Here is a 25,274-nt window from a genome sequence, read left to right as displayed (position 1 = left end):
CACACACACACACACACACACACACACACACACACACCACACACCACACACACACAGAATTTAATTTTTAGTTTTTGTTTGCTTGGTTTTTATTTGAATGGCTCTTCATTCCCCTATATAAACACCTTGGAGAACTACTTCATCTTTTTTGTTGTTGTTGTTAATCCTCACCAAAGATATTTTTTCCATTGATTTTTAGAGAGAGTAGGAGGGAGAGAGGGGGAAAGAGAAAGAGAGAGAGAGGGAAAAGAGAAAAGAGAAAGAGAGAGACACATCAATTTGTAGCCTCCTGCATGAGCCCTGGCCAGGGTATGTACAACCCAGGTACGTGCCCTTGACCAGAATCAAAAGCCAGGAAAACCATTCATTGTGGAGTCAAATTAGATTTTGTGAAGAACAGCAACCCCAACAATCTCTAAAGCACTGGAGTGACTACTGAGACCCCCCCCTCCCCAGTCTTCCTTCCCCCTCCCTGGCCTCCCTTGACCCCCTCCTCACATCCCTGTCTACCTGCAGACAGGACTGGGACACAGAATCGTTTTGCTTTACATTACTTACTTCAATCCCAAAGTATTGTCTTCTATTTTTCTCTGTTATAAAATACCTTTAGCTACATTAAAAGAAAGTTAAAAGAACACAGGCAACTCTACTTTTTTCAAATTCACTCAAAGTTTCCGGTAACTGACCTTTTAACAAGCTTTTGGAAATCAGATTATTTTAAATTAGGAACTTTCTGAAGCATAAACCTGTATTTGGCAGAGATCAGGTAGATATCGATACGTTATGCTATAATCTCTAACGGTCCCACCCAACTCTTAAAATTCCATTTAATGATTTAATTTCTTTTTAGGCAAAAAAGAAGTTTCTCAATCTCAGCAATCCAGACATTTCGATCCTTATAAATCCTTAATGCAGGAGCTGCTGTGTGTAGCAGCCTCCCTGGCCTCTGCCCATAAGTAGCCCCTCCTCCTCGGGTACGGCAACCAAAACCTCCCCAGTTGAGAACCACTATTTTAAGCTAAAATCTGAGCTCTGGGGTCTGGACAAGAGCAATAACCCAGCATCACGCTTCAGGTGAGGTTTAGCCAGGACGTGAGCCTGAAGCACTCCCTGGAGCGGAGGACCCCAAGCCTGGTTCACCACCAGAAGCCCCTGGGGACTTTGCCAAGTGCCAATTCCTGGGCCGGCCTCCACCCTTCTAAATCAGAAGCTCTACAATGGCGCCTGGGAATTTAATCTTCAAACGAGTTCCTGGAAGCAATCCGTGAGCAAATATTGAACTGAACTTAATGACATGCACATTGGGTGTGTAGGACTGAAGTGCACTGATGCCTATCACACACTCTGAAATACATCCAAACATAAGATGGATGGATGAGGGGATCAAGAGGCAATGCCGCAAGAACAGTACAATGTTAATTGTGGAATCTAGAGCGAGGGTGCTCAGGAGCTCACTGTACAGTCTTCCAGCTCTCCTGCAGATGTGAGATTTTCCATAATGAAACACTGGAGGGAAAACTGGAGCACTTCTGATGATGGGCAGGATTTGAAAAACCACTGAAACAGAATGGATCCAACTCCTCTCTTGGTTGAAGGACACGGACTCTCAGCTCTCACGTTACCCATTATGCAGTAAGCCAGCGTAACTCAAGAAAGTCAAGAGAACAAATCCAAACCTCAAACAGGATTGAAAGAAAGTCCACTGGCCCTCTTCCCTCTGTGGCCTTGCCACCTGTTGCCCTCAATCCTCAGATTCCATTAAAATAAAACGAAATCTACCACCTGGCCTAATTTCATTTCAGTTTTCTTGTTAATTGTCCTAAGACTGAGGCAGAATTTTTCACAGGACACGGAAGTTGTTTTATCCTTTACTGTGTCTAATTTTAGAAAGGAGCGTGTCCCATTATATATTAAGAATAAAAGTTAAGGGTTTGTTCTTCACGAGACACTAGCCACCAAGTCTGCCTCCCCACACTGCAGTTTATACAACTCCAATTACTAACACCCTGCCCGTCTGGCTTCATCCCAAAACACACCTTCAGCTCGCATATTTGTGGGCTTCTCAACTTATTAACAAATCCTGACCACAAAAAATGGACAGGTAACGTTTCCACTGAACCACAGTTTAAGCAATCAGGGGAAACGCTGTGTAGTAATCGAGGGCACTGTGTTTACCAAATGGCATGCTCGTGTGTGTCTCTCGATGTCAGCAATGGTGATTTTCCATGGCGCTTTGTGCCAACCGAATGATTACTCTGTGCGGCTAGACCGAGGAAAGTCAGTGACAAAATACATGATCTCCAGCTACCTCTGAAAAGTAAAAATAAAAAGTTCTTAACACTACCTCCTGGAATCTCATACCTTTTACATTTCCCTTTTGCTTTCTAGTATAGGACATCCCTGATACTATGCTGCTCTGTGGTCCTAAAACTGCACCACAAATTGGATCTCTGCAAGGCATACTCCCTCCTAAGAGAAGGATGGGGTAAAATGAGTCCACCATAGAAAGCATTTGAAATGTAAACAGGTTTATTATTTTGTCTTAATAACTGCATGTCAGTCCAACTCTTCGCCTAGGGAGAAGGCTCCCTCTCTCTCTGCCCCCTCCCCTTTTCGTATTTCCCAGCATCCTCTTGCTCTGAGCCAATCATCTGTTACATATTGAAGTGTTTACAGGCAACACTGGCTAGATGTCTCAGTATCCTCTCTTCTGTTTCCTCGTCATTGGGCTCCATCTCCTTGTTTTAACATGCAGCCCCATTCCTTCTATCAAGTTCACTAGCAGAGGACAAGATTTTTTTTTATTCTTTAAAACAAATTATCCTTGCTTACTTTGTAATCACTTGCTCAACGTTGGCGTCTCACACCATCGTCCATCAAACAGATGGGTTTTGATAGCCTCAACTTGCCCAAGATCATTTCTATGGCTTTTTTCTTCATGGTGCTACTTAAATTTTTTTCCTTAGCATGGTTTTGGGAGTATAAGAGCAAAATGACAAGCAGTGAGAATGGAGAGAAATATTTTTAGGTCCCACAGTGAGGAAAGCTTAGGCTCCTGTGTTAGGTGGAGGGGTGCCTATGGCCCTCACTACCCTCTAAACTGAGAAAGGAGGAACACTGCTATGTGCTCCCTTGATCCAGCAATATCGAAACAGACCTGCCAGTAGCAGTAGGGTGGATAAAGAAAAAGAAATGCAGATTTAAGAAGTCTACACAAAGAACAAATGTTTGTACAAGCCAGATACTGAAGCTTAAAGCACTGTTACCTTAACACCTTAGCTGCATCTGGATTGCCCTTATCTACATATGAGAGATTTAATTCATACATATGATAAAATCCATCCTTTTAAGGAATATAATTCATTGACTTTTGATATATTTACTAAACTGTACCTCTATCACTATTAGATAATCCCAGAAAAACTTTGTCACCTGAAAAGAAACTCTATACCCACAGTCACCAGCCTTCGGCAAGCACTAAGCTACCTTGTATGTCTAAGAATTTGCCTATTCTGGACATTTCAAATAAATGTGTGGCCTTTTGTGCTTGGCTTCTTTCACCTACTATAGTGTTTTCCATGTTCATCCATGTTGTACAATTTATCTGACCTTTATTTTTTATTGGCTGAATAATATTCCGTAGTATGGATAGACCACATTTTGTTTATACATTCATATCCTTGCACCCTTACTGAAAAAAAACAATTGATCATAAATGTAAGGGTTTATTTTTGGAATCTCAATTCTATTCCACTGATCGATATGATCATCCTGTTGCTTTGCAGTAAGTTTATAAACTGAAAATTGTAAGTCCTCCAATTATATTCTTCTTTTCCAAAACCACTTTAGATATTCTAAGGCCCTTGAATTTCCAAGTAAATCTTAGGGAGGAAAAAAAACAGATGAGATTTTATAGGTATTGCACTGAATATATAGGTCAAATTGGGGGGTACTGTGATTTTAACAATACATCTTCCAATCCATGAACATGGGATGTGTTTCCATTCTGAAACCTTGCTGAACTTATTTGTTCAAGTTGTTTTGTGTTCTTTTTGGAGATGCTTTATGGTCTCCTATATACAAAATCATGTTATCTATTATCAGAGATAGTTTTACTTCTTCTTTTCCAATCTCAATGTTTTTTTTTATTTTTTAACTAATTGTACTGATTAGAAATCTCTAATACAATGTTGCATAGAAAGATGAGAATGGCCATCTTTGTCTTGCTCATGATCTTAGCAGACACCTTCTAGTTTTTTTCACCATTAAGTACAATGTTTGATGAAGATTTTTCATAGATAGCATTTATTCCTATCTATTCCTAGTTTGTTGATTGTTCTTATCATGAAAGGGTATTGAACTCTGTTAAATGGTTTTTCTCCATCTATTGAGATGACTGTGTGGCTTTTATCTTTTATTTTATTAACATAGTATAATACATTTTTATATGGTAAACTAAGTTTTTCATTCGTGAGAAAATTACATTTGGTCATGGTGTACAATCCCTTTTTATATGTATTGGGGCATGGCTTCGATGATCTGCCAGATGGTTTGTAACTCTACCTTAGTCTTCACTGTGAACAGAAAGCCTCAAAATCAGCCAGAGGTGAGAATTCAGGGCCTTCTCAGGTCTTTCCTGGGCATGTGCAGAGCCTTGTACATTCCCAGGAATGTGTGGGATCGAATACCCCAACATGACCACCACCCAAAAGAAAAGTCTGTACAAAATTAATCCAAAATCAATAAAAATAAGCCTCTGATGGATATTTCATCCCCAGGTTTTTGTTTTAGTATATTTTGGCTCCAATTAGCAAGACCATCTCAGGCAGCTGAGGTTAAACAATTGCAACTGATTGTTTTCAACAAATGCTCAGTTGCAAAATGAGCCCTTGATGCAAAGTGAGCTCTAAGTCAGGTCAAAAGAAAACAGCCTTATGAATGGAGCTTTTAAGCAAGCTGCCAGATAGGTCAAATAGTAATGTTTCTTTGGAGTGGGCCTTTTGGGAAGCTCCAATTCTGTTCTGCCCTGTCCAGTGGCTACTACACTGCTGAATTTCCCAGCTGCCATATTTGCTTGGCTGTTGGCTTTCAAGGCCACAGTGGAGTTGGGGCAAAGGGAGATGGGACCAGCACAAGTTAAAACACCACACAGGTTCACTGCTATAGAGATCGCATTGCTTCTTGAACAAATATTCCTCAGACTGTTGCAAGTCTGTAGCAATCTTCCAGGGTTCTGAAAAAGTTGATATCGATAGATGTGGCCAGTGTTCTCAATACTTTTATGTAATAAACCTTCAAAGGGCCTCACTCCGCCATTCTGGGAGTCTAGGGCCCTTATCTTATTTTTACATGAAATTTTAGTGGGGTTTTTACCTATATTTTAACTCCGTATTACAACATTAACATTTCCTATCATGTTCTGGGAAACTTGTTTCGTTCACAGCATGCACAAGAAAGATCTGGAAAATTCACAGTCACTACTCTCTGTGCAGCCAAACTTTGTTCCAGGGGAATCCCTAGGACTGCCTCCTAAAACTGAGCTTACAAACGAGAAAAACGATTAGCATCTGGGGTACTTTCAGTAATAAGTTTCCCACATTACTAAATTTACACTGACTTCAATATCTGAAAGTTGGTTCCTGGTGAGATGGCTCCAATTTCAATTCTAACCTCGCTGGCGCTCAGCTACTTGAAAAGTCATGGAAATAAAAGCTTAACGATTGTGCTCATCATGCTGTTAACACTTGCTGAGGAAGGGCATTGGGAGACAGTCATATTTTCTAATAATCCATTCTAGAGAAAAGTTTCTAACAAGGAGCCATGGGGGGGGGAGGGGGGAGACATCCTTTTCTTTATTTCTTTTTTTAATCCTCATCCAAGGATATGTTTGTTGATTTTAGAGAAAGAAAAAGCAAGAGGGAGGGAGAAACATGGATGTGAAAAATATCGTTTGCCTCCTGAACACACCCCAACCGAGGATCGAACCCGAAACCTAGATAACCACGTCCTTTTCAAAAGGAGAATTAAAGAACCCAGTGGTCTCAGGCCCTGCTCTGTGTCCAACAATGACAGTGTGTTCCCATCACTTCAAGGCCAGGCCAGGTCCATGGCCATCTACCTCACTGACATCGCTTAAGCTTCCACCTTTCTTCGACAAGTAACGGGAAAAGAGAAGAAGAAATAGAAAAACTGGGAGCTTTGGCATTTCCCCCTTGTAGGTCTCCTTAAAGAATGATTCTAAGGCAATACATAAGACCTAGCACAAGACCCTAATTAAGAGAATTTGCTCACTTTTATCTTTTATCACTTATCAGAATTATATCCTCTCTTTCCTCACTTTGCAAATAACAGCCATTTTTCTATCTGCTGAGACTAATAAATGAGGACTGAGAATGGTGGCAGAGATGTTTCTGTTCTTTGTGCTTAAGAATTCTGCAGCCCCATCACCAAACAGTGCAGCACCATTTTGCCTTCAAGAAGTCCCCCCTCCCTGCCCCACCCCACCCCACGTCAAGCTCAATTTCCCACCCTGACCCAGACCACCTGCATTCTTCTGCTGCCCCACCAGCTGCCATCTGGGATCCCTGCATTCCCAGGTTGGCTGAGAAGTGCCAACTTCCTGGATCACCCCACCTCATCTCATCTCCAATCTGCATAACACGGTAAGACATGTCTTTCTCCAGCTTCCACTACTCAACAGCTCCACTGAGACACGAACTATACATTAGAAAGGACAATATATGTGACAGCCACAAAAGCACCACAAAGCCACTCCCTTACCTCCCAGCTTAGACTTTCATTTCTTAGCTAAGAGACCCTATTCCATGGGAACTACAGGTGTGCCAGGTAAGCCAGGTTTGCCCTCACAGGCCTCCCTAGCCAGGTGTGCTAGGTGTACCAGGGAAGCCAGATGTACCAGGGATGCCAAGCATACCAGGGAAGCCAGGCATACCCTTGCAGGCCCCCTAGTCAGGTGTGCTAGGTGTGCCAGGGAAGCCAGCTATGCCCCACAGGCCCTGGCAGTGGTTCACCCCACCTCCTGCTAGCCATTCCTTTAACCAGAAAATGTCATGTTGGATCATTTCTGATAACCCCTGAAATGAGAATAGCAAAAGGGTATCAGAGAGCTAAGCAGTGGTATTAAGATACTATATCACTTCCTTTTATTGTCACTCTTCAAAGCTGGAGGTCACCAAGGCATTAGATGCATAGATACATTCTCAAAATTGCGTTCAAACCCTTGCAAGTATGATACGTGAATTTGGACTTTTATCCCGGCTTGTTTTAAACAAGGACTACACATTTCTTGAAAATCATAAACTAGCAACATAATTCTTCATGTCAAGTTGCTTCTGTGTAGCTAATTTTGTTAGGCCAAATTCTCACTTGCTCTCCTGTTGTTCTTTCTTGGCAAAAGCCAAAATGCATGTAAGTTCAATGTAAAAAAATGAGCTTTAAAATGTTTAAATTGATAAGATTATTAAAAAACATCTAAAGATGACAAATTCTAAAATATACTCTGGGTATATTGGGAGGGGGGTAGATCTAAGTCTATAAACCTCACAACAGTAAACCCAATCCCCAAACAAGCTACAGCATTCAGTGAGCAAAATCTCTCTGAGACAGTTATTTAATTCCCTAGTGCCCAGAAATCAACGTCAAAAGTAAAAACCAGAACCACATAACTCTATGAAAATGAGGGCTTCAAAAAAGAACTTACAAAAGACTCCAAAAAATATGATATGTAACAGGAAATAGACAAGCAACTGAAGAGAAATAAATAAATATGTATATATCTGTCTAAAAATCTACCAGTAATTTCTGCCCTTTTACTTTTGTCAGAATAAAATTTTACTAAGTTTCTCTCTTGATACTAACTCTACACAGTGTGAATATTAAAGGATGCAACTGATTCTCTTTTAATATAACACTAAGAACTCTAGCATGCCATTCCACCCACCTTGTGACCCTAAACACTTATTTCAATAGTAAGTCATCATTCAACACCTTCTTAAGACCTTCTCCACTGAAGGAGTTGCCACTGAAGCCCATATACCACCACATCCAACGCCCCGGATGGTGGGCAAGTGTACTTTCCCAGGGGATAAATTTAACTTCTAGAAACAGCTTCAAAACCAACCATGGTGATTAAGATGAGTGTTCCATACAGTTAAGACCACTGTAATGAGATGTTGTTGTAAGGTAATGAGGCTAATATGGACAGTACCCTGGTGAAGAAGGCAATTTTGCCAGAGGAAAGGAAAATTACCAAGAAATTCACTGACCCAGGGTTACCCATTAACAGTAAATGCAAGGCTTCCCTAGAAACCACTGTGACAGGCAGTGCTCATTAGGTTGGGTGACATCCAGCACATCTGCTAAAATATATATATATTTTACTGTCATCCCCAGCTAAGAGAAGCAAAAGGAGAAAGGAACTTTTTTAAAGGCAAGATACCAAAGCTACACGGAAAACTAGTGCAAAAAGCAAGTGTTGCTAAGGTGCCAGCTCAACTCTGAGCTGGACCTTGCCAGGGACGTCAGAGCCAATAAGAAATGATTTTTGTTTGCCTTGAGAAAAATATAACAAAAACATTTACTACTTTGAAAATCAGCAAGGTCATCTGAAGATGACGACAATGAAAAGGGGTTGCTAAGGAATGGAAAGAAGAGAAACGAAATTGTGTTATTTTATTAGGGAAATGTGCATACCAAACTACCTTTAAAAGCAAGGACAAAATCTGTGCAGAATCAAATAGCAACAAATGCACATGATGTGTGAGAGCTAACTGACCATCTCAACATAGCTACACTTCTGGGGCCAGGTGAGAGCCACCCACATGCTGCGCATCATGGCTGTGTAATGAATGGCAGCTGAAAGGCAAAATACATCAGCTTTCCAAGAGGCTCCCCCACCCATCATAGGAATTCCCTCCCTGCTGGGTAGGACTTGAGAGCATGAACCACATCTGGCACGGGAAGCCTCAAGCTATGACGATCTTAATATACTGACAGAAGCACATCCTAGATCATCTATCTCTGTGGCCACCTATATCACTGTGTACTCGCCATGATTCTGGAGCTCCCACCAGCCCTTGTATTCATGATCAAGATGGCAACAGTAGCTCTACTGTGTCCCCGGCTACCATGACTTCAGGTCAATGATGTCTTCATGCTCCAGTACCGAGCACAACAGAAGTCTGAGTGATGAAAATAAAGGGAAACAGTATTTTTTCCGGGCGCATGGTAGGTCAGGAAAGGAAGAACTGTCCTAGCAGTCAGTACTTCCTGATCTCGGATGATGAATGTGGTTTTAACATTAAAATCATACAGTTATTCTGAATTAGATTATGCTGGGAATTAGATTTGCAATCAGTTTGCATGTTGGTTATAGTGTAATTAAGGTGATATATGCACCATGAACGTGTTTATTCCTTTCACATTTGGATATATTTTAAGAGACATTATAATAAAAATTATTTAAGGCAACATGTGGAGTCCTCACTGATGTTCTCTCTCTACTTTATTCAAGCTTAAAAAAACATTACAGTGTATTATGTTGCCTGCTATCTCCCCACTGCAGAAAAGAAAACACATGAGGACTTGTTCTTTCCAAGGCAAGCAATATTAGAGTCAGGTATTCCTCACTGGGAAATCTTGGAGCAGAAAAGAAAAAAACCTGAGCCAAATCAGTTAAGCACTGAGTAATATTAGCCCTAATACAGTGAATAAAACGTTTGTCAGTGTATGGTGTTTCTTCAATATTGGACTAAATTTAGAGGTGTTCCTTTAATTGACATCACCCCTTCAATTTCTCTGTCAAAATTTCCTATTACTGCTTTCGGGTTTTACATGTGAATCTAAACAAGAAATTTGAAAAGAAGTCATATTGAGCTCAGTGTTGTGTGTTGCATAATCCAGGCTAGGAACCAATTACGATTAGATGGCAGCAGCAAACAGTAGTGTTAAGTCCTCCTTTCTCCCCATTTTTCCTCAGATTTTGTATTGACCTGGGCCATAGGAAAGCATCAATCCTCCCAACAGAAAGGCCTGCTGTTTGCTTACCGAACTCCATGATGGGAATCCCCTAGGTCAGTGGTCAGCAAACTCCTTAGTCAACAGAGCCAAATATCAACAGTACTTCTTCAAAACAGACTCGCCCAGGCAGAAAACCGACTTCTGCGCATGGGCCACGAAGTTTCAATCGCACTGTACATGCGCGCCCTCACGTGGTATTTTGTGGAAGAGCCACACTCAAGGGGCCAAAGAGCCACATGTGGCTCTCGAGCCGCAGTTTGCCGACCACTGACCTAGGTGCCCTCCCTAAACTTCTACTTTCTAGCAGAACTGTCATCAGATTGGAAGGTGCAGCCAACAGGTGTCCCCCCCAGAGAGGCCCTGCCTGGATTCAGGAGTCCCCACACCTCTCAGGACAACAGACCTGGTGGGGAAAGTACAGAAGCCCAAGCACCAGCCCAAGCCCTGTGTGGCCAGCAAACAAATAAGACTTGGGGCCAACACAAAGCCTTTTTAACACAGAGACGTCATGCCCACAAAAGCACCCATCTCAACCTCAGTGGGCAGCCTCATTCAGACCAGCATCAGGAAACTGTATCTCAAATTGTGTCACCTTGAAAATACTGATAATATGATAAGATGATGGGTTCAACTGTGAGAACTCTGTCCCTACGACTCCCATGTCATGGGCCACCCAGGAAGGCTGCTACATATACATCCAAATCTGCCCAGGGACTAGAGAGTAACCATGAAAAGTGGACAATAGCTGACCAAATTATAAACCTCATGCTTTATCCTGAGTTAGCAAAAGCCCTCTAATCATCTAGACCAGCGGTTCTCAACCTGTGGGTCGCGACCCCTTTGGGGGTCGAACGACCCTTTCACAGGGGTCGCCTAAGACCATCGGAAAACACATATATAATTACATATTGTTTTGTGATTAATCACTATGCTTTAATTATGTTCAATTTGTAACAATGAAATTGGGGGTCACCACAACATGAGGAACTGTATTAAAGGGTAGCGGCATTAGGAAGGTTGAGAACCACTGTTCTAGACCAACTAAAACAGATTCTCAAAAGAGCTTCTCATGTCTAGCAAATCAAGGTGTTTTTAATAGAATAGTTCATCTGCCTCTAACTCCAGAGTAGTTCTATATGGTCCTCCAAATTCCCCTTTTGTCTTGTCCCTCCCAAAAGGGTTATGTCAGAATGAAATTACTGTGAGAAGCCTGAAACAGTTCATATGCACAGGGAATAGTGTTTTGAATTCTACGTTTTGCCTTTTATCTTAACAGTAGTATTTTTAAAGGAAAAGGTGGTATGTGTTCCCGTATTTATATTTGCAGGGGAAAAGCCAACATCTAAATGTTGATCATTTCTGTGAACTCCCTGCTGTAATAAGCCCTTCAGGATTGGAAAATTCGATCCTATGCAGAGCTGATTATAAATAACCACCCTCCTTCCTGCCTCCTCCAGTCTGGAGCCAGCACTACAGAAAAAGAACCCACAGTACAGCATGACTCCTTTTTTGCAGAACTGTGAGGAATACAATAAATGGAAAAGGGCACGTCTGGATTTTCATATTCGAAGACCTGGGTTCAAATCCCAACTCTGGCACTTACTAGCTCTGTGACTTTAGCCAAGCAATGGGTCCTCTGAAAAACATGCAAAATAGCACCTACAATCTCACATGATTGGTTCATGGATTAAACTAAATAACCATGTGAAACTGATATGCGCTGGAGCAGGATTTCTCAGCCTCGTCAGTACTGGCATTGGGGGCTGCACAGTTCTTTGTCATGGGGGCTTGTCCTGGGCACTGCAGGACGTTTAGCAGCAGCATCTCTGGCCCCGATCCCCTAGATGCCAAGAGCACCTCCCCAGTTGTGACAACCAAAAATATCTCCAGGCTTTGGCAAATGGGGGGGAAGGGGGTGTCTACCAGTTTAGAACCAATGCACCTGGCATTTAATAAATACACGTTTTTCTCCCACCCGTGTAGTCCTCTGAAACAAGAAACATGGGGGATTATTCTAGACTCCTCCCTTTTCCTCTCCTAATCAATCAGTAGCCAAATCCAATGCCATCCACCTCCTAAATACCCCCTGCATTTATTCCCCTTGCTTGTTCCCACTGCCCTCCACCACCAACTCTTAGGAGCTATGCCTGGCCAGCTGTGGGGCCTCCTCCGGTCCTCTGCCTGAAATCCGTTCTCCTGCTGCACAGGGAGCATTAGAGAAGCGCAGACTGAAAGAGGTTTCTCAAAATGCCTCGGAGGAAAAAGCCCCTGTTCCGTGAAAAGGCTGTTCTCATATAGCTGCTTCCTCCTTTGACCGCCATGGTCATCCCCTCACTACCCCGCCCACCCTTCAGCAAGCACTCCCCTGAGATACCCACTGGGTGCTTCCACCCATGGGGTCTGGAGCCAATCTGCCTCGGTTCAAGTCCTGGCTCTGCTACTTACTAGCTCTGTGACCCCCAAGCACATTATTTAACCTTTGTGCCTCACTTTTCCCACCTGAAAAATGGAGGGAAAAGTGCCTGCTGCAAAGGCTGTTGTGGAGATTATGTAAATTAGTTTTTGTAAGACACTGAGCACATGGAAAATGCTCAAGTTTTAGCTGTTAGCTTACTTTTTTATCTAAACACTCAGCTCAGGGGTCACTGTTGGAAGCTGGACACCCTGCCATTACATCCACCTTCACATCCCACGCTGAATAGCGCCACCCTGCAGAGCTACTGCTACCACTTCACTGGCCGCAAAAGGTCACGTTGTTTATGTGCCTGTCTCCACCAGTTCAGACCGTCCACAGAGCAAGGACCGCATGCCAGGCTGTCTCAGCCCCTAGCACAGTGTCAGGCCCCATGAGTGGTCCCTCCACGATCTCATCAGATCAGTTGGTCAAAAGGATTATTTTTAAATCCTAATTTGTTCATGCAATAGATGACCCTTCCTTTTTCCTAGTCTACACCAACAGACTTTTACTCTTAACTCTCCTCCTTTCCTAAAATTCTAAGTGAAAAGACCTCCTGCCCCTCCAAGCCCCAAGAGGCAAATCCGTAAAATAGAGGAAAGGGCATAGCCTACTTTGATGGTCTTACACTGGGTTTCTGCGCCCCACCCCCCTGCAATTCCACCCCACAGATTCTTAAAATGGCAAGAAACTGCCCCTGCCCAGACCAGACCATCTGCCACAAGACTGGCAAACGGAGAGGCCACTCCCCCCAGAGCAGCAGGAACATTATGAAATGTGGGACTTGCCAACCCACCCCCATCCCATCCATAAACTTGCACATGATCAGGCATTCCTGTCCCTCCCTGCAATTATGAATCGTCTTTCTTTCTGCAGATTAAGACCAGCCTCACTCTACAAAGACGGACGTTGCTGAAAAGAATCTGTGAAATGTAAGACTATAAAAGGGTTTCAGTGAGAGCAAAGAGAGAAGTAAGGTCAGATGGTACCACACAGTGGGCTATGGTTACCAACTTCTAATTAGAACAGTACTTCTCAAGCTTGACATTCAGCTCAAACGGGGAAAAATTCTGTCAAATACCCTCTCTGTGCCAACTTAAATGTTTTGGTTATTTCACTCATAGAAGCATAAAATTAGGTCCATGTCCTATGGCGCTCGCTGCCACCCCGCTGGTTTCCTGGGTTCAACACAGCTACACCACAGTCATGTTCTGATGTCGGCTCAATTCTCCCTGTCTTCGTCACTTGGAGAGAGAAACTCGCGGTTATTTGGTCTTCACTGGGCGGAGGATGCCGTTGCCATATTAAGTCCATTTTGTCTCATCTTCTTAGCATGAGACCACTGGAGGATCACTTAGGCCAGTGGTCGGCAAACTGCGGCTCGCGAGCCACATGCGGCTCTTTGGCCCCTTGAGTGTGGCCATGAAGTTTCAATCGCACTGTACGTGCGCGCCCGCACGTGGTATTTTGTGGAAGAGCCACGCTCAAGGGGCCGCAGTTTGCCGACCACTGACTTAGGCCAACACAATCAAAGATGATTTCAAATCACCTAAGAGCTAGTCACCGGGCACTGGCACCAACCTCACTGCATGAGCAGATCCACTCTGAGCATCCAATTCTCCCTCTCTGCCACACACACACACTCAGGTATCTCCCAGCTTGAGAAAAACTTCCTCCAGGACCCATGTCCTTGCTTAGCTGCAGCCACGTTTCTCTGCTTCTTTTCCCAGCAAAACCCCTTTGAAGAGTCGCCCCTAGACCTCACATTTCTTTCCTCTCCTCCACAGGACACCCATACCCACTCTCCTGGCACACTTTCGCCCAGATCACCAAGGGCATCCACTCCGCCAAACCCACACACACTTACTGTCCTCCTAGCACCTGCCCTCCACAACTCTGGCTGCGTCCAAGCAGCCCCACGTGGCCCGCGGGCCGTAGTTTGCCCATGGCTGTCCTAGCATCTGCCCTCCACAACTCTGGCTGCGTTCAAGCAGCCCCACGCCCTTGCCACTTTTATTGAGACCACATTCATTAGAGGTCAGAGGACAGCCTACCTCAGCAGCCAATCCTCCAAGGAGGGCAGGCCAAGGTCCTGCCCTTGACCTCTCTCTAGTCCTCATCATCTTCCCGAGTCTCAAGGCCTCACATGCCAATCATATGCTAAGGACACTAATGTCCCATCTCTGGCTCTGACAGCTCCACTGGGTTCCAGACACTTGGATCTCTGCCTGCTGCCACCCCGTGGATGCTTAGTAGGTACAGTACTCTTAACCTAACAGACTTTTTTATTTCCCCCCAATCTTGTCCCTCCCACAGTCTTCCCCTGACAACCCACTTAAATGTTCATGCCAAAAATTTTAGGGGACATCTCCTATCTGTTCTATCAAATGCCAGGCAATTCCTCCAAATATATGCCAAATTCACTCCACTGCACCCGTCCTTGAATCCCAGCCTGTCACCCATCGCCTCCTAACCAATTACAACTAGGGTTTCTTGACTGGTCTCCCTCCTTTCGCTCTTGTCCTTCCCCAACAATCCCTTCTCCACTGAGTCACTTCAAGTCACACATCAGATCCTGTCACTCCTGTGCTGAAAATCCTCCAAGGGCTTCCTAATGCACTCAGAAAACCCCAGCGTCTCCCACTTTGTCCTGTTTTTCCCTCTGCCCCTGCTGCCTGCTGGTCCTCGTCTCCACCCAACACACTCTAGCCAAGCTGGTTTTCTCTGCTCCTCAATCTTGTCCCTATCTCGGGGCCTTTGAGTTTGCTATTCCTGCCTGAAATATTCTATCCCCAACACTGGAGTCACTGGCAGCACCTCAGCTGAACTGCTGTATCCCATTACACTGTGGGTTCCTGGAGAGCACCTGCACCTCTACAGGGCCTGGGGTGCACTATGCCCCTTGAACCAGGACACGAAATTTGCAAACACATGTCATAGTCTCTCCCTGATGCAGGGATGGCAAATGCTCAAAACACACATCACCCAGACTCACCACTACACCCACTCATTCCACATTTATGTTGGGCCTGATTCATGCTTAGAGGAGTTTTCTTTTGGGGAGAGAGATGCTGTGCTGCCCAGCTTCAGAAACCACGTCCTATGTTTGGGGATTCCCCATAGTGAGCGTTTTGATAGGAGGCTGAGCCCACCCTCCCACCACAGAAACCAAAAGTTTAAACAGAGAGAAAACAAGCCCCTCACACCCCTCCCCCAGCAGCAAGGGCTGTGAGCACAAGATTGTGGTTGGCCCATCTGAAGTTCCTTCCCACCAGGGACTGAAAGAGGAAGAGTGCAGAAAAGAATCTGCAAGTATTTGCATAGCAGGCCAGGGACTGCTATCCTTAGAAAGGCCTGCATGCAAGGCTGGCTCTTGGCTGGCTTCTGAAAACTTAAACAGCTCCCTCCCCTAAATGGCACACATGCCTAGACTGCGTGCAAACCACGGATTCATTTATGCTGAACACCTGCTTTCCTTCTAGGAGTCTGGAATTTTAGAACATGCCAGGCAGAGGGTGCTTCTGTGACCATCTATATAGGTGATGGCGAACCTATGACACGCGTGTCAGAGGTGACAACGCGAACTCATTTTTTTGGTTCATTTTTCTTTGTTAAATGGCATTTAAATATATAAAATAAATATCAAAAATATAAATCTTTGTTTTACTATGGTTGCATATATCAAAAAATTTCTATATGTGACACGGCACCAGAGTTAAGTTAGGGTTTTTCAAAATGCTGACACGCCAGCTCAAAAGGTTCTCCATCACTGGTCTATATAAAAACCTAAGCGACCGGACAACTGGATGACCTGACTAGACAACCGGCCAGTAGCTATGACGTGCACTGACCACCAGGGGAAGACACTCAATGCAGGAGCTGCCCCCTGGTGGTCAATGCGCTCCCACAGCGGGAGCCCAGCTCAGCTGAGAGAGGGAGCCAGATGCCAGGGTGACAGCTGGCGAGCACTGCTGCGGCAGCACCAGCACGTGCCTCTCCAGCAGACACTCCCCCTGCGCACCCTAGTGGCAGTGGCAGGGAGCGGTGGCAGCAGGGAGCGGCAGGTGTAGCGGGCCAGGATGAGCGGGCACAGCACCCAGCCCGGGCTCAGGCTCCTCCCTGGCTGCCTGCCACTTCGCGCACTACTTCATGCACTGTGTGGGATCTAAGCGGACGGTGGGTTAGAGTCCGATGAGCTGGCAGGAAAGGCCTGGCTGTGGCGGCACAGAGGTCCACTGATCCCCTCGTCTATATATATATAAAAGGCTAATATGCAAAGTGTCCCTCGGGAGTTCGACCGGGAGACCGGGAGTTCAATAGCTCGCTATAACGTGTGCGGAATGAAGGCAGGCCCCGGCCGGCAGCTGGCAGCCAGGGAAGGAAGGCCCCGGCCAGTAGCCAGAAGGCCCCAATTGGCCCTGATCACTGGCCAGTCCTAGGGACCCCACCCATGCACGAATTTCATGCACCAGGCCTCTAGTCTCCAATAAAAGCCTTGAGGACTGAGTCTCTCATGAGAATCCCCATGGACAACATTTCATCCATGTCTTCGCAACTACTGCTAGGAGTGCAGTGCATTGTGTGATGCCTCTGGGAGAAGCTCGAGCCTGGTTGTCTCCAAATTCATATTCCCTTTGCTGACTTACTCTGTTTTCCTTTCACTGTAATAAAACAAAACTGTGCATACAACAATGTCTCCGTCTATGAGTCCTTCTATTGAGTCACTGTGCCCGAGAGGGGCTGAGGGCCCCCAACAGGTAGGAGAGCTGATACTGCTGCAGCATCCAGATGGGGACCATGTCAGAGGGGGTTGGTGTCTGGAAGTCCCGAGGGCCCTGGTCACGTAATTCCTGTGGGTTCTCTGCTGTGATTCTAGGTGCCCAGCCTGCCTCGTCTGCCACCCAGGCCTGGCTCTCCAGCTTTCCAGGTCCTTCTGTGCTGCGTAAAACGTCTTCGATAAATCCCACTCTACTTCAATTTGGCAAAATCAGCCATAGTTGCTTGCAATCAAGAGTCCTAACCATCACCAATTTTGTACAAAAAGAAGTGCTACAAGTAAAATTGCAATGGCTGAGTTGGGGAAAGGGGTGGGGGTGTAAGGGTCCTGTAAGCCCCACAATCCCAGTCTGGGGAAGCTGGTCATTCTGAAAAGGCAGAGCAAAGGGAGCATGGGTTCAAGTGTCCCTGTTGTCTCTTAGACCCACACTGTGTGCCTCTTCATTCCAGGCTATTTTAAAATTGCCTCAAGGCAGCAGCAATGGGGATAAGCAGGGTATGGAGCCTGTGGTTAAGACAGAAATTCCCATTCCCAGAGATTTCATCTAGATAAGATCACTGGCTGCCATTACCCGCCCATGGAATTGACTGGAAGCAAACAAACCCGGATTCTGTTTTGATAGGCGCAGTACTGCCAAATACTCGGCTCAGCTAACTCCAGCCTATGGCTGTTTACCCCCAGAAGAGCACCTGAAGCCCCAAGCAGGAGCCCAAGAGGCACTCTGCCAGTGCCTGTCCCACCACGTGCAGCTGTAGAGGACAAGGACCAAGGGAGAGCCTCACACTGAACACAAACCAGCAGAGCCGGATGCTGCCAGACTGGCTGACCAAGGCAAGGATTCCCAGCTATTCCTGTTGTTCCAGCTACCACACTGAGTTTTCTTTTTTTACCCCCTCTCCAAATGGGAAGCTTATTGCAGTATCCTGTTCCCTCTTCACCACTGTAGGTTGGATTTTATTGTTATTTTTTCTTTTGGGGGGGGCGGGGGAGAACATAACCAAGTCTCCATACCATTTTAAAAAAAACTCCTTTCAGGTATAAGAGAAGGGACAACATATCACCCAGAGATCCTTGCACTGCTTAGATGAATATTCATTTGGTTGCCCACCTGGGGAAAGGAAGCATGTGCTTTCACAAAGCCATGGGCATTTCTGAAAGTGTGTAGATCTGAAAGCGGATGAATTATCCAGAGGGTGGACTGTAGAGTCATCATGGACTTCACCCCAACTCAACGGGTGGACCATTAAGGCAAGAAAAGCAATTCTACCTCCTCCTTCTCACTGGCTGGTTGAGGGATGAGCAGATCTAAGCCTCTGTGGGCCAAAGAGACACAAGATTTCCTCCGTGATTGTGGGAATGAGATTTCCTTCATCTTAGGAGAAAGCCAAAGGAAGCCGTTCTCTTTCCTCCGCAAGGAGAATAAAAGAACACAGCTCTGACCGTCACTGGCAGCCACCCTCAGACCAATGAGGCCCCGGAAAAGGGCCAGACTGTTGCTAGTAAAGAAAGAACGTGATTCCTTGATTACATCAGTGCGCTGGCACATGTCCTTATTATCCAGGTGGGCACTTAAGAGACACGTCATAACTGAACACAACAGATAAGATTATAGTCTCCATGACAGCTATCAATGATCTACCACAATATATGGGCCACTATAATATACAAATTGATACTGGCCAATTCAAATGCAACAATTCTAAGATCCCAATCAACTGTAAACTAACTTTGGGGGGCTGGGGGAACTAGGGGAGAATGGTATGGGTGTAAGGAACCCACCACCACATTAAACATACATATCAATTGCAAGGTGCATCCTTATTTCAGGCAATAGCAAGACCTCTAACACAAAAACCAAGAAAACAAAAAGAGAAACAGGTCTACGTTTGATCACAGGCCATAATTTTCAGCATACACACAAGAAAATTTCAGAACACTACTGAAGATTTAAATTACTTTTATGCAACTGTAGAGCAGAGAAGGATGAAAATACAAATCTTAAGTGTCCATAGTGAAGAAAATGAAACATCTCTTTTGCAAGCTGCAAGTGAAAAAAAAAAAACCAATCTACTTTAGCAGCCACTTTTTCTGAAAAATAGTCAGCGCTTTACCTGTCCCTCCACTTCCCACCTTGATGGTGAGCTCCTAAAAGGCAAGAGTGGCCATGCAATGACCTTGACATCCTTAGCCACAGAGCACAAAGCAGGCCCGCTGAGAAACATGCATTCAACTAAACAAACTCTATTAACATTTGTACTCAACAATTGCTCCAATTTTTACCCAAGGCTTGAAATATATGCAATTGGAAGGTTTCTTTCTACCTCACTTTTAAACTTTTATTTTAAGGGGAGTGGGGGAGTTCATGGTAGAAATATAGAAACGTAAGCAAAAAAGATAATAAAAATACTTGTAATCCCTTTTCTCAAAGAATTTAACTACCATGAACATCCTGGGATATAGTCCTAGTCATTTTAAACACTTTTAACCACAAAAGGATTCTACTGTTTTATAGAAACAGTGCACCCACTGTTTTGTAACTTACATTTCCCTCTGCATATGATATTACTGACATCTCCATGTTATTAAATATTCTTCAGTATCTCCCCACCCAACCCGCATCCCCAGGGCTGCACAATACTCTTCACTACCTCACTTCCCCAAAGAGAGAAGGAAGCTCCTACCCCCAGCTTCAAGAGTTCTCTTTCACTAATAACAGTCCCTGAAAATTAACACAGCTATTCCAAAGACAGGCAGCAAGGCCCATACCAATTTCTCAACAATCAGCACACACACACTCAGAACTTAAAATCAACACACACAATTTAATTCCCTTTAGATACAACTTAATTCAAGTTCTACAAACACTTATCCTCTGACATTAAGAAGCAGGGAGGAAATGTAGCCAGTTCAAAGTTCAAAAACCAACTTATTAATGGTTTTATGGCCGTGTCCAATTATCACTGACAGTACATGAAGCACAAAAGGAACGGAAAAGGGTAAAGGGAAGCAAATTTATTCTGTTTTGCTTTTTCTATAAACCTTACACTCCTTCCCCCCTTTCCAAACCAAACTGCCAAAGATGAAGTTAGCCCTATGATGACACCCAACGATAAATCACTTATTGAGAGAGAAAAAGTGAAGACTAGGAAAGGAAAGCACAAGTCACAGGGATGTAAAATACAGCAGAGGAAAGAGTCAATAACACTGTACTATGTATGGGGCCAGGTGGGTCCTAGACTTATGCGGGGGGATCACTCCATAAATTATTTAAATGTCTAACCTTTATGCTGTTCACCTGAAAGTAATAGATCTCTCCCTTCCTCTCTGTAGAAAATCAATAAAAATATTTAAAAAAAAAAATTAACCATATTTTAGAGAAAAATTAAAAACAAAATAATAGAAAAGAAAGCACAAGATTTTCAACTGATTCTCACCTTTGGGTTCTAAAGGTAGTTGAGAGATCAATAAGTATGGGGAACTTTTAATTTAGTGGACACACATACACACTTTTTTTCATTAATACTTAATACAGAGTGCTTACTAAGTAATGTAATTCTCTACATAGCTGAGGTTTGCTTCCATTTTCTGAAAAAAACAGACCAAAACGATTTCCAGCATAAAAACAAAACAAAACTTACAAGGTAAAGAAAACCCACTCAACACAAACACCTTCAGTTAAACAGGAAAAATTAGGAGAGTATCTTCACTTTCTACACTACCTAAGGCCAAGGCTGTCTTCACTAGAGTCCTCATGTTGGTAATATCTAACACAGTTGCCAAAATGTACATAGAAAACTTTACATCATATACATCACGAAAAATAACTCTTTCACTTTGCATTTTCAAACATTAAAACAGATGTTCAGCTGGGGCCACGCAGTGTGGCCTCCCAGTAGGTGTAAATGTGCTGTCCCTCTTCCCAACTGTGGTTCTCTCTCTACTATAGGACCTCAACCTTGTGCTCCCCACAATGAAAGACCAGCTTCAAAAACTCTTCTAGAGACACATCACAAAATGTGATCCAGAACTGTATCCAAAGAGATCAAGAAGAGCCAGACCTTGAATGCAGCTAAAAATGAGAAATATAATGAAAACTGTGCTAAAAGCAAGACCAAGACTTGGAGGTGCAATACAGACCCTTGTCTATGCACCGGTGTCCGCTCCCTCGTCTGGAGTTGCCCAATCACACACAGAGGTAAACGGAGTACAGTCTCCACCTGGTAGACAGGTGATCCATCAAAACTTCACTTCAGCCTGGCCTACGTGGCTCAATGGTTGAGCATAGACCCATACACCAGGAGGTCGCCAGTTCAATTCCCAGTCAGGGCACATGCCTGGGTTTTGGGCTCAATTCCCAATAGGGGATGTGCAGGGGGCAGCCAATCGATGTTGATGTTTATCTCATCAATGTTGCTATCTCTCTCGCCCTCTCCCTTCCTCTCTAAAATCAAGTTTTAAAAAACATATTTAAAAGAAACTTCACTTCAGGTGCCTGGGAAGCCATGGGGGATGGGATACCAACCTAACCAGCAATGGGTCAATTCCTGGACTTGTTCATCTCCTTCATGGGACCACCATCCCTACAAGCTCTTCCAAGTCCCATCTTCACTGGTGGCTCTCACATCACAGCCACGGCATTTGAGACACACATACACACACACACACAACCTTCTGAATGGCTCTTTTTTTCTTGGTTAGTAGGAAGTATAAAAAGAATACTAGTACAAAAATCTCTCAGAGGACGCTGGCCTGCCAAGGAGTCACCAAACACTGAGGTTGATGACAGCGAGGAAATCTGATATCCTCACCATTAAACGTGCCAGTTCTGAATCAATACAGGGCTCTGCAGTCAGGGACAAAAAGTGGACTAAAGTGTCAATTTAAGCTGGTTACCCCAGACACATTTATGTAATATGGCTTTTGCCACCTAAAGCATTACAGTAATAGTCAGCATTCAGGCCACTCGGGTCCAGAACAAAACATTACAACTATAAGGAGATCCTAGGTATTCATGAAATAAGGTCACTACCCCCACTTCTCTCTGCCAGAACCTGAGCCATGTTCTGTCTAGCCTGAGGAATCAAGAATGCCTCCAGCAATCAAATACCCAAGAGTGGTGATAATTATTACTTCCTTCTCCAAGTCGGTGACAGTAATTATGGAACGGTATGTACAGCAGAACTGGAATCATTTAGAAGTCCCTATACACCCAAGAAGAAAGGAATGGCAGAGTTCCAAAGGACTTTGTGTGTTTTTATGTTGCGGGGGCTTTTTACCCCAAATCCAAATGCCTCTCCCTCTCCCAAATTTTAAGAAGCCCTTGGTAAGGGGAACTTTGAAAAACTTGGAAAACAGATGATTCCTGGTGTTACCCACAGTGAGAAATATTACGTTCGGTGGTTTTATTAAATAAATGATTTTTTTTAGTTTATAGGGAAATATTTTCTAAATCTAGTTTCTTTATCCTCATCTCTAAATTATATTCTCATCTCCATATTCCACCAGCAAGCAATTCCCAAGCCGTAACATCATTAAACAGTAAACAGTACAAACATTGCCTGCCACCTATGGTCAGAAAAGGAAATATTTGTCTATATGTGATCTGGAAAAGAAACAATATAAAAACAGAAAGTAAAATTTGGTCACACTTCTCACACCCTTCATTAATCCTACCACCCTAATACTTATCAACATAGTTACTTGTATATTATTTTAATCCTCTTTAATCCTGATTGTCAAGAGATCAATATGTAATTTGCTTTATTACCAATTAATAAATCAATAATACAAAAACACTTATTCAAAGACCTACCGCATCAAAAAAAACACCTTAAAAACTCTTAAATTAGGATCTCCTTTTACTGTTGCTACTTATCTAGGACCCAAAATCCAAAGGCAGCAATAAAATCTTTTTAAACAGAACTTTTAACTCAAAATAAAAATTTTAATATGGTCTCAGTCTATCAAAGAGAAATTAGTTTCTTCCACCAGTCACTTACTACCATGTTTTTATGACGTTATTTAAATACCTGAACATTACAGAAAGGTTATTAAGTTAGCAATAAGCATCAAGTTTCTTCTCCCAGTGAATGCAAAAAACAAGTTAGCAGGAACTCCACAGTATTGCTGTGATGATGTCACATTCGAAAAGCATTTCTTCCTTGAGATTCTGCATTATCTATCTGATTATATATCAAGCATATAGAGCAGTGATGGCGAACCTTTTGAGCTCGGCGTGTCAGCATTTTGAAAAACCCTAACTTAACTCTGGTGCCGTGTCACATATAGAATTTTTTTGATATTTGCAACCATAGTAAAACAAAGACTTATTTTTTTGATATTTATTTTATATATTTAAATGCCATTTAACAAAGAAAAATCAACCAAAAAAATGAGTTCGTGTGTCACCTCTGACACGCTTGTCATAGGTTCGCCATCACTGATATAGAGGCTTCCAGAATCCAAAAACAACTTTCTAAGAAGCTTCCTGGTGATGTGGGCACTCGGGGCCCTGATGAGATGCCGAGTACCAGTGGCTTCCCTTTAAATTATGCTCTGCGTAGTCAAGAAACTGCAGTCATCTAAGGATTCCCATTTTGCCACTGTCCTCACCCCTTTGAACAAAATTATGTTTGTTCCTTAATTCAAAGGAACTACTTTTCAGCAACAAAATAATTCAAATAAACATTCTAATAAAACTGAACAGGATATAAATTAAAATGCCAATTTCTAACAATTCCACAGAATCCTTTAATAAAAATCTGCCCAGCCGATGTGGCTCAATGTTTGAGCATCAACCTATGAACCAAGAGGTCACGGTTTGATCCCTGGTCAGGGCACGTGCCCAGTGAGGGGGGGGGGGGCATGCAGGAGGCAGCCAATCAATGATTTCTCATCATTATGTATGTCTCTCTCTCTCCCTCTCTCCCTCTCTCCCTCTCCCTCCCTCTTTCCCTCTCTCTTCCTCTCTGAAATCAATAAAAATACATTTTTTTAAAAAGAACATAAAAATCTAAAGAGAGTAGAATTTAAAACAATACATATTTGCCAATTTTAAAACCTGCTTTGAAGTGTCACAATAAAACCTAGGCCCTTATAAGGTTTGTTTCTCAGATATAAGTAAGTGATCACGACTTGGATTGTAACTAGGTGGAGAGTACACCGACCAGCAGAGCTAGGTCTGACTCAGGCATCTGGAATTGGAATGAATCGGCAAGTCTTACCGCATCAAAAAAAACCCTTAAAAACTAGAAAACTGCCTTTCAGCATCCACCTTTAGATCCAAATGATACCTAAACTGGAATTTCTGAAAGCAATCTTGCAACCATTTTTTGTACAGCTGCAAGGATGGCGTGCAGGGTTTCTCAAGTTATCTGTTGAAAACACACACACGGCCACTTTTTATAAGTTAACGACTCATCCAGGCTCCCTGTTTCTTCTCTGCTGTGCCCAATTAAGAGCATTGCCCTTATTCTAGCCATTTTCTCAGACAGCAAAGCTGAAATCTGACTAGCAGGTGACTGAAAAGTGTTGACTGATTGGGGATATTGAAACTGAAGGCCCAGGGTTAGCCCACATTTCTAGTTAGAGTAATTCATGAATCCTAAAACATCCTTGTTTTCATATTTTAACATCTCTGAAATAAAGATGCTTCAGAAAATCAACAGTATATCACAGTTTGACAGCAAATTTTTTCAGAATGGTCCATAAGATAATGGTGCACTTTAAAATTGACAGCATCTTAAAGGAAATATGATTATCTATGTCAAAGGTCAACCTTAAATGTTTGTTATAAAGTGTTTGTAATAAGAACATGAGCAAAGAGGACCCCAACACAACAGGGAGCAGTGGACTCGGTGGCAACTACACAGCACCGCTGCCACATCTCACAGGCCACAGCTCAGACCCACTAATTGTTGCCAGGTGAGAACGAAGCCCCAGTGAAGTCAGATTTTTACCATGTTCCATGAAAATTCCCAAGCTTTAAAACACTATGGAGACCAT

At 43.5% G+C, this 25,274-nt stretch overlaps 1 long non-coding RNA gene across 1 annotated transcript in view; it reads left to right on the top strand.

Annotated features, from left to right (window-relative positions):
* The window catches only part of LOC106727646, a 16,373-nt gene extending 3,494 nt beyond the window's left edge, over nucleotides 1–12,879 (top strand). Inside the window, exons 2-3 of the long non-coding RNA XR_001363880.1 lie at nucleotides 4,547–4,549; nucleotides 12,869–12,879. This is a non-coding gene — a long non-coding RNA (uncharacterized LOC106727646). The remainder of the gene's footprint in view (nucleotides 1–4,546; nucleotides 4,550–12,868) is intronic.
* Nucleotides 12,880–25,274: the final 12,395 nt, after the last annotated feature.

The sequence above is a fragment of the Myotis brandtii genome, unplaced genomic scaffold, assembly GCF_000412655.1.
Source record: "Myotis brandtii unplaced genomic scaffold, ASM41265v1 scaffold457, whole genome shotgun sequence".
Classification (NCBI taxonomy): Eukaryota; Metazoa; Chordata; class Mammalia; order Chiroptera; family Vespertilionidae; genus Myotis; species Myotis brandtii.
The sequence above is the reverse complement of the archived record's forward strand: the minus strand, read 5'-3'. Positions and strand labels throughout refer to the sequence as shown.